General features: G+C 43.3%; 1 protein-coding gene across 1 annotated transcript in view; it reads left to right on the top strand.

Moving 5' to 3' along the window:
* Positions 1-577: 577 nt before the first annotated feature.
* The window catches only part of LOC129385030 (uncharacterized), a 47,228-nt gene continuing 37,178 nt past the window's right edge, over positions 578-10,627 (top strand). Inside the window, exons 1-2 of the transcript XR_011894640.1 lie at positions 578-884; positions 9,056-9,173. The gene's annotated coding sequence lies outside the window, so the exon portion shown is untranslated. The remainder of the gene's footprint in view (positions 885-9,055; positions 9,174-10,627) is intronic.

Genomic DNA, 10,627 nt, shown 5'->3' with positions numbered 1-10,627 from the left:
AAAATGCCTGGTTAAATGCATGTTCACGCTATTGCCGCTGCCTTTCCCACTGATATATATATATATATATATATATATATATATATATATATATATATATATATCATCAGAAGCCAACAAACAAAGACACTAAGGACAACATAGAGGAAATTACTTGTACTTAATAATTGAAATATAGCGATGATAAATTAATGGCAATGAAAGTGAATGAAAAAACAACTTGCCGCAGGTGGGGAAGGATGCCACGTTTTCGCATTACGCTTGCGATGCTTTAACCAATTTGCATATATATATATATATATATATATATATATATATAGGGGTTTTCTTCAAAGTTCAGCACGCAGGACCCGACGTAGCATACGCAGGAAAGAGACGACGAACTTTTTGGAAGACTTCTTTTACTTAACGTTTATGGCTGGTGGACCAGCCTTCGTCAGAGTAGAGTAAATATATATATAGTAAATATATATATATATATATATATATATATATATATATATATATATATATATATATATATATATCGCTCACGGCACTCACAACTTCGTTCTGCCTTGTGCAGGGCATTCTCGGATTCGCTGCACTTACAACTGCCGGCTGCATGCGGAGCAGCAAACTGCCGCGGTGATACTGACCAGTGGTCCGCCGAACTGCCAATGATGAGTCATCATCTGGAGCCACTATCACTCAACAATATGGCCACCACGACTGCGCAACAAATTACGCGCAGCACAGGAGGCCGCCTACGGGCAGCTACCAATATGCAGCGCGGAGCCACTTCATCGGTGGACACCGCTACAAAGGGATCATCGCACGCCTTCGACTTTTGCGGGCATGGCGGGCCCGACGGACCCGGCACACCTTTGTTCAGCCTTGTGCAGGTTAGTGCCAACGCGAGTTCATTTCGTGGCGACTATCGTGGTACTGTAGTCCTGCCATGCCCTCGGCGTTGTCGGAATATAGCGTATGAATGTTTTCTTGCTTGTCGTTTGATTTTATGCAGTGATGTGGAAACTAACCCTGGTCTCACGCATTAAGAACTCTATGAAGAAATGCTAAAGGGCCAAGCTAAGCTTCTTGATGAGGTTCTTGAACTCAAGAAGTAGTTTACTGAATTGAAAAATATGGTGCATGACTTGAGTGCGGCGCAAGAGAATTCCCAGGAACGATGTGCTTCTGCTTGCAATGACAAAGTGGAACATCGATTGCATTCACTAGAATGCATTGGGAACTTTCAACCCCCACCCCAGCAAAAAAAAAAAAAAAATACCTGTCAACCTTGAAGACCGCAGCAGACGGTCGAATTCGCTTATTCAGGAGATTCCTGAATGCCCTGATGAAACTGATGCAACCCTCAAGTAAAATGTAGTGAACGAATTAGTTACAGAAAAGCTTGGCGCAAAATGCGATTCCATCAGAAGCATTCACCGACTAGGGAAACAGTCCGGTAAAATGCCCATCATCATACACATTCGAACGTTAAATGAAAAGAAAGTAATATTAAAAAGTGCCAAAAAGCCTAAGGGATCAAAAGTGTCCTTATAACGTGATTATTTACAGTTAACGCTAAAGAAAGGGAAGTTGCTGTGAGATAGCGCTAAAACTGAAAGGCAGCAAGGAAAAAAAGTAATCTTAGTTCATGACAGGTTTATAGTTGATAAAGAACCATTTTATTGGGATGAATCGCAAGACAGGCGAGTAAAGGCAGGAGAGCGTCATTCGACCAAGCCGCACACATGACCTCCCCTAGCACCTAGTTACAAGCAATTAAGGCTAATAAATATTAATACCCTAAGCATGGCGAATAAAACTGAAGCTCTCGAGATACTTCTCCTGCAACAAGATCCACAGATCACTCTTGTTAATGAGGCTTGGTTACACGATCAACTGCCCGATGATGATGTCTTCCCTTCATCCTACACTGTTTTTCGTAAAGACAGGCGCAGTAGGGAGGAGGTGTAGCAATCTTAGTTAAAAGCTGTATCGACGCTGTGTTAATGGAAGACTGACGAAATAGAATGCATATGTGTTATGGTGACTTGCTTGGGTCACAGTGTAATTGTATTTGGGATGTACAGGCCACCAGATGTCACCCAGAATATCTTAGCACATTGAAAAATTACATGGCTAAATTTGAAAATAAGGCTCTGCCTATTGGTGACTTGAACTTACCTGGAGTAGATTGGGAGCGCCTTGATGCTGGCATTAATACCTAAAACATGTTAACATAGTTTTTTGACGTTATGCTTATGCATGACCTGTTACGAGTAGTTCACGTACCAACGCGAGTAGAGGGAGATTCCACCTCAATATTGGATCTCGTGCTTATTAACCACAATTTCTCTGGACACACTGCAGAAGTAGGAGAAGGTCTCTCTGTTCCAGTAACAGCTATAAAAATTCATTACTTCCTTACTTTAAAGACTACTCCAGGGCTAACAATGCACGCATAGTTCAACACATGGAAACATGTCTATCCGATTTTGATGATGCAGTTGTCGGTGTACTCTGGACATGGTTCAAAGAAATGTGTCATTTCTGCTTAGATAACCTTGTGTCAACGAAGTGAGAAAAGATTAACAAGCAAACACCTTGGCTAACTCGCAGCATTATTCAGATGAAACGCAAAGTTAAGCGATTAAAGAAACAAGAGGCAGCGGTGGCTTTGACCTATGATGCGCAGAACAATCTTGCTCAAGTAGTGCGCAGCTCGAGCGAGTATTCGGTACTTCCTTGCCTAACATTATTAAAAGTGACCCCTAGTAAATTCTGGAATTATATCAGCGAAAAGAACGAAAACCGGTATCACAAATGCCAGTCGACGGAATCAACGTAACGGATCAGAGAGCCATTGCCCAGCATTTCAAAGAATATTTTCAGAGCATGTTTAACACTTCCGTATCAAACTGTGCATCTAACACGACAGTCTTTTCACGTGCAGACGCACTCTTCATTTCTTATCCTGGTGTGATATCTGTGCTGCTAAGTTTGAAAACTAAAGCTTCGTGCGGTTCCGACAATATCCCAAATGTATTCCTACGACGATATGCTTTTCCTCTAGCTAAATTTCTGGTTATTACTTTTCGCACTTTGCTGACTGTACAACTACCCAGTGATTGAAGGACGGTCTGAACTGTTCCCATCTTTAAAAAGGGAGACCGCCTGACTCTAGGAAAACGGTCCTGTTTCACTAACTTCGCAATGCTGTAAAAGTGTTGAACATATCATAGCTACTATAGTATAACAAGCACCCTCGAGGGACGCTGCATATTGACGAAATATCAGCATGGTTTTCGGAAGGAATTATGAACCGTATCTCAACTTGTCGCAATATTTTAATCTCTCGCATTCATCCTCGATAGACAGGGTAGAATAATATGCTTTTCTTGGATTTTGCAAAGCCTTCAATAAGGTTCCTCATAGTAAACTCATTTCCAAACTTGAAACAATAGGCATTCCACACCTATTTGCTGTCACTATCATATACCTACACATTAGGGTCTTCACCATTAGAAGAACAAGAGCAACATATCTTGGTGTGACACTCACTTCAACGCTGTCTTGGAATCTTCATCTTGGTAATGTTGGTTTATCTATCTTCCGTAAGCTCTGTGTCCTGAACTATCAACTTAAAGCTTCTCCCACTAATGTTAAGCTCCTCTGCTATACTCCTCTTGTGCGGCCAAGACTGGAATATGCGTGCATTATACGGTATCCTCATACTAAGTTCAACATAGATAGTCTTGAACGTATTCAGAGAAAGGTCGTAAGGTTTATTCTTAATAAATTTTCCGCATTAGCCTCACCTTCTGATAAAATACAATTAAACGGCACTCCCCTATTATAGACACGAAGGAAAAATTTAGATTAAAATTTCTTCCCCAACTCTTGGAAAAGAAACGAGCGCTAGATGCATCCACATATTTGTCGCCCTTAACTAGCAGGCCCACCCGACATCACAATGAAAACGCTCTAACCGGATATTTTGCTGCCACAGACCTATTTAAGTTTTCTTATTTCCCAAGAACCATCAATAAACGGAACTGCTTTACCAAAGCAACTGATCAAACTGTGAAGTAACTTTTCTGAGCCTGTATTATGATACTTTTTCTTTGATGTTTCTTTTTGTATTTCTTTTGTACTTGTGTCGACCACCCTGCTCGAACCATAAGTGCGCAGTATTGCATAAATAAAAATGCATGCATACATACATACATGCATACATGCATACATGCATACATGCATACATGCGTCCATACATACATACATAGCTGTGCAAAGGAAAGAAAAAGTGGGATGGAGGCACACGCGCTCAGTTTTTCAAAGAGCCGGCTGGCTTCGGAACGAAGTAAGGATGCGGGCGATCGTGGCCTAATGCAATAAAACAAATAAAGCGATGCCGCAGATATGCGAGCTCGAGTTGTGAATCGATGCGGTGCCATAATCTGTTCTTCCCTCTTGAACGTGGTGGCCTAAGATTAGTCCATCTCTTCATCAGGCAAATTGTTTCTCCCCAGTTTTTCTTTCGAGACAATGCCCACCCGTTCTTGCCTGAAATGTTGCAGCTCCGATTAATTCGTTATCTTCCTAATGTAAGTGTCATCAGATGCCAAAGTTGTCCCAGAGGCTTCTTGTAGCTTCCTCAAGGAGGTCGCTGACTCATTTCTTTTCTGAAAGGTTAGATTCAGACTGGAATACATTTCACCGTGAGTCAAAAAGCAATTACTGCTGCACTAGTGGACTCAATTTTCCCTGATCGTTTGTATCGTGCGCCTTATTTAGGTCGGCCTTATGAGTATGTACTTAGGCGCGTCCGTAAAATGTCATACCCGGAGCTAAAACATTTTTCTTTAAATTGCATTCGGAAACACTTCGTGTCCAAACTTGGTTAAACTCGAGGGGCTGATTTGTGCCGTTTTACACGAACTGTCGACTCTGTCCACGTGACGAGACCATAGATACCTGTTTCATAGAATGTAGAGATGCTATATTTCTTGGGACACTCTCCAACGAAATATTAGAATGGATGTCGACCATTGCTAGAACATGAGAATGTAACGCTTTTGGTCAGTGAGAATGACATTAGGTGTTGAATTTCATTATCTTTATGAAACAGTCGTATCCGTTTGTTTACCTGTGTTATGGAATTTTGTGTTCTTAGTATATAGGTCGTAAGTTACATGTTAAGGTCCGTTTCTTTCTATCTTGCAACATTTCGAGTTCCATGCATTATTTCTTTCTTGCTTTTGTTTTCTTCTGTGACCTGAGATGTATATTCGCATTTGTTGATTGAAGAGGAGCACCATATCTTGAGCAAGCACCTCCTTATTTAGCGTTGCACATCAAAAAAAGCGGCATGATGGCGAAGAAGGTAGCGCTAAATAATGCATTGGACTGTCGGGAATCGACCAAGTAATGCGTGCACTCCTTGAGGGTCAGATCACCGAAGCCTAATAGCATTGGGTACGGTCTGCCCCTGGGAGAGAGACACCACTTTGGAAAACCGAGTGCTGATGGCGTTGCACTCCGGATGGAATAGTTCCGGGATAGTGACCTGTCTGCTCATAGCACTACAGTTACTGCTTCTGCGGCAGCAGTTACCTTGCTGCGGCAAGTCTTATAAAACACAATACTGGGCAGCCGCTGCTTCGTAGTAGAGAAGCACCCTTTTATGCCAGGACAATTTCGTGGGCACCGACCGAAACATTGAGCGTCACATAAAAGCTTGCTTGCTACCTTCTTAACGCCTGTGAGTGCGTCCTTATACGTGAAGTGAGAAATCGCTATTCGTATATGCTTGCTTATGCATGCAGCACTTTCTCCACGTACACTCGTCTTCACCAGTTGCCTTTCGATGTCTTTATCTCGAGCGTAAACTAACGGCGTTCTCAATACAGGGATAGGCGCGAAATAGGCCCTGAATAGCTCTGGGTTCCTAACTTGAGTGGCGCCTAATTCACTATTTATAGAATTGGTTTCAAGGGCAGTTGCGAAGCGATTTGAAGGGCAATTTCGTAGATTGCTAGTTATCTATTTTTTGTGGTTGGTGATACGGTATTCTGGAATGTTCAGCACGCAAAAAGGCTTTCTGTGTTCGCAAATCTGTTCGCGGATGCGCTGCTAGTGTGTTGTTCTTCTCCCTCCGCAAGGAGACTTTGTGAGCTGTTGCTTCCTAGAGCTGGCCGAAACGTAGTTTTTCTAGATAGTGGCATATTCTTATGGGAACAGCGGAAGAGCGCCTCACGTAAGCATGACAGTTACGTTACACACTTTGGTTTGGTAACTACCTCAAATGCTGTGTTTACGACGATTAAATGAACTTCAGCGTTATACAGTGGCGTAACCCGTGAATGGAGAAGTAACGTGATGAATACATCACCTAAGACAAAGAAAGAAAGAAAGAAAGAAAGAAAGAAAGAAAGAAAGAAGGAAAGAAAGAAAGAAAGACAACGCAAGACAACATGTTATGTAAAAAAGGATTCCTGAGTTTTTGGTTTCATTGTTTCGGATGGTGAAAGTGCCCCATACTAATTATGGCACGTCGAAATCCCCTGTTATGGTTTTACTTCTCTCATTCACACAGCTGGGAAGGAAATTGTGCACATGTATGAGCTAATTATCAGATGCAACGGGACGGCCGATAGACACAACAACCCGTCAGTACATTAACTACAATTCTACACGGTATACTTTCTTGACCAGCGATGTCGCTTTGTTTTCGAAGTGGCTGAATTCGCTTGGCAGCGATGGCCACACCCCCAAAACGGCCATCCCGGTATGCGTGAATCATTGCGTAGGATTAAAAACTATGCGAAAATTGTGAATATCGGGGTTTAGCCACTTCTTTGTCGAAAAACCCGTATATTGCACAGTATATCAGGGCCGTACAAAAACTGTCTTATACTTGTTGCATTAAAATACCATAACGCAAGTGGTGCCAGTTTTCACGCCTTAGAAGAGCTTGCTTATACATCAGCTTGAGAGCAAGCAAATTTCACAGGTGCGCAACTACATGCATGCAACAAATCAGTACTGTCACACTGCGGTTGCTACATTCGCGTTGTATTTTCTCTTCTAGCGTGGAACCGAGTTTGTGCGAGCCAGTTCAGTTCAAAACGGCAAGAGCATTCTTTAAAGAATTAAAGAAATTTAGTCTGACGTGCCAGAACTACGATATGATGATGAGGCACGCCGTAGTGGGGGACTCCAGATTAATTCTGGACAAATGAGGTTCTTTAACGCGCTCCCAAAGCATGGTACACAGGCGTTTCTGCATTTCGACCCCATCGAAATCCAGCGGCCGTGGCTGGGATTCGATTCCGCGACCTCGTGCTTAACAGTGGTGCAACGCATTAGCCACTAAGCAACAGCGGCGGGTAAGGGCATTCTTGGTGTACTGCCGATGAAGCGACCACGTCACTAACACCCGCCTAGACAACGACGGGGCCCGAAGCTGTCTATCGACGGACAACCAAGGACGTTCGAGGTGACAGCAACCGCCGCATACTGTGCAAACGGTAACGACCGCCAAGCCCAGGCTGCCGAAATTGCTGCACGCTGACCGTCATTGAGAACCCACTAATTTCGCCGAGGAACCAACGTCGACGATTTGCTTAGGAATAGCGTGGAGCCCTGTTTCTCTATCGCAACGTCGCTGCATCGTAGGCGGGTTAGAAGGTTGGACATCAGAGTTGGACATCCAGCAAGGTGATGCGACCATGGACGGATCTGTGGATCGTTAGACCCCTTTCATTTGCCAGAACAAGGTAATCGAATTCCCTTGTCTAGGGAACTAGTGAAAAGAACTGATTTAAAATGATCTCTTGAGTGTGTCTCAGAGAGAGCCCTGACTAGAATCTGACTACTTGCTTCAATATGTAAATAAGCCTCTTTTTTTCACTCCTACGTACACAACCCTGTGCCTGGAGGGTTTCTGGCCTGAACGCTACACCAAGCCAGGACAGGTCGCACGTGCACTTGCCGTGAAAACGGAGGACAAACGCGATCTGCAAGTTTATGGCCTCACTGGTGTCAGCCTTCGCCGCTGCTAGTATCAAGTCGTCGCAGAATCGAGCGCTTCGCGTGTTCTCTCTCACGCACGTTCCCTGAACTGCTAAATTCTCGCGTTGTTTTTGTGTTGCAAAAGCGTGACAGTCACGAACGACCTTGCAAACGCGTGGTTAGCCGCACTGTATAGCACGGCGTCTGAACACCAGAGCCGAAAATGATTATACTCACCACAGTTGAGAAAAAAAGAAAAAAAACGAAAGTGAACACACATGCGATTCGACATCGCGCTGTGGGGTGAAGCAGTTACAGATTGAGGACAGTTCGGGCGGGCCTTGTCTATCTTTATGCCGTTTGTGCAATGCTGTGAAGACGTGTAAATTGCCTTTTGACGGAGGAAAAAGACCTACGCTCGTCCAAACGACTTTCAGCACTTGAGGCTTTAAATGCTCTGCTCCCCTACTTAGGACTTATGAATTGTGGAACCAACATTGAAATTTGTAGCCCGTTGCATTGCCTCAATCTGTCAATCTTACCCTAGATTTTTATCCTTTCTTTCCTTTTATCCCATTTACCTATCTTTTCTAAATGTTTACGGCACACAACGCCGAGTCCACAACCATACAGAAATAACAATTAAGAAATTATATTCATGAGAAATACCACCGATATAAGAAAAACTAATAAAAAGATAACTATTTTTAACCAATCTTGTTACCAAAATCAAGTAATCGTATATCTGTCACTTTTAACGGACTCATTATTGTTTGCGCCAGCTGGCAAAATGTCCCATGTTTCTGTGAGGCATCGTGCAACACACTACGTCATGCACAAGTGAAAGTACCCCAACGAGTGATCACTCGAAAACGCGCTCCCAAAGGAGGGGATGTGGGGTAGTGAGAGACGGAGAGAAAGATAGATAGGGGAAAGACTTGCTTTGTGAATACATCATGCGAAAGGAATTTGCATAATCGCTAGATGGATGGGCACTCCGGTGGCATTAAGCGTTTTAGTCGAACGGCATGTTTCGTTTTTCTCGTTCCAGAACTCCGGCGTCAACTCAACGTTAAGCCACGTAGCTGTAGCCGACTATTCATCATCCCTTCATCATAGCTTACAAGCCGGGGAGGAACATTCGACTACGTGGACCACGCTTCCTTTCAGTAAGACATTCTTTGCATTGCTTTTTTTTTGTGCTAGCCGGCTACGATACAGCAGGCTTTGAGCCGAGAGCAGTTTTGCAGCGAAACGCGACATTCATTCATTATATGCTGCACAAGTTCCTGCTCTCAGCGGAAAGCTTGTTTCGAAAGCAGACCTTTGGGAAAGAATGCACGGGGATTGAGCGATGCTATATCCGGTACCTGTTTCATCGAGGGTCCTTCTGCGCAGTGAGCGATTATGCGCGGGTTACGATGAAAGGAGGAAGTTCAAAACCCTATGATAGATTGGAAATTGCGTTGCATTTGTTCGCGTATTATGAAGCGAGTTCTTACATTTTGTTGGGGTCGATAGAGCGACGGCTCGAATATCCCTGAAGTTACGCGATTCTTTTTTTCGCGGCAAATTTCAGGTCGGCAACAATGCTTTTACATACGGAAAGAATAGAAAACACCCGTGCTAACGCACAAAAGCTACGAAAAACGTCCTATGATGAGGATATCACCAAAGCGCTAAGAGGAAGCTCCATCTTGGAACCGGATATAATATTCTCATTTAAACACGCGCGGACCACAGAAATGCTCCCTCGAATGTGCCGGTCAGCATAACTGAGGTAAATATGTTGTATTAAAATGAAAGAGAAGATGAAAAAAAAAGGAACAGGATATGCAGTAGTTTCTCCCATTCTTACTTTATTTACAGCGACACTGTCAGGCTTTCACAGCGGTTACCGTCATCTTCTAAATAGCAAATTCTTTGCGAGGCGAATAATTTATATATTAAGCCATGCGAATCGCATGACTTATATGAATAGTGGCACTGGTGGGCACTTTTTTTGCCAAATGTAATATGGGGCCTGATGGTGACGATGCCTCAACAGAAATAAGAGGCAGACGCAGCAAACCTAATTTTGAGGTCTTAACGGCTGCCCAAGTTAAATGTCGCAATTTTGCGATTAGCGTCAGCAGATTTGTCACGCATCACACGCGTTTTTTTGCGGTTTCCAAATTATTGATGACATTCGCGAAACACGCGCTTCCAGTTTGTGGTAACCAACGCACTCTTGCAAGCGCTTCAAACTTTTTTCACGCCAACTGCATCGATTTGTTATTACGAGGTGAGTTTCCAGCTTGACGTGACTCGATCGTCAGAATAACATTTGGTGTTGATTCGTCCAATGTTAAAGAATTTACAAAGGATCACTGGAAGAGAACCCAAATATCACCGTTAACAGCGACGTAAATTTTGCAACAACGGGATCTTCGCGGATAGTTTTGGGTATCCTAATATATATGCTCCCACTGATCACAAACAGCGTCAATGCTATTTCAGTTAAGAAGGAATTGCCCCTCTAAGGGGAGATCTGCGTCAATTAAGGCCCTGTGTTAAAGTATGCGTAAACTTTACTTCTGTTAACGTTTGCAACAAATATTACAACTTGAGTTATACCCTTTGC

Source organism: Dermacentor andersoni, chromosome 5 (assembly GCF_023375885.2).
Source record: "Dermacentor andersoni chromosome 5, qqDerAnde1_hic_scaffold, whole genome shotgun sequence".
Taxonomy (NCBI): Eukaryota; Metazoa; Arthropoda; class Arachnida; order Ixodida; family Ixodidae; genus Dermacentor; species Dermacentor andersoni.
The sequence above is the reverse complement of the archived record's forward strand: the minus strand, read 5'-3'. Positions and strand labels throughout refer to the sequence as shown.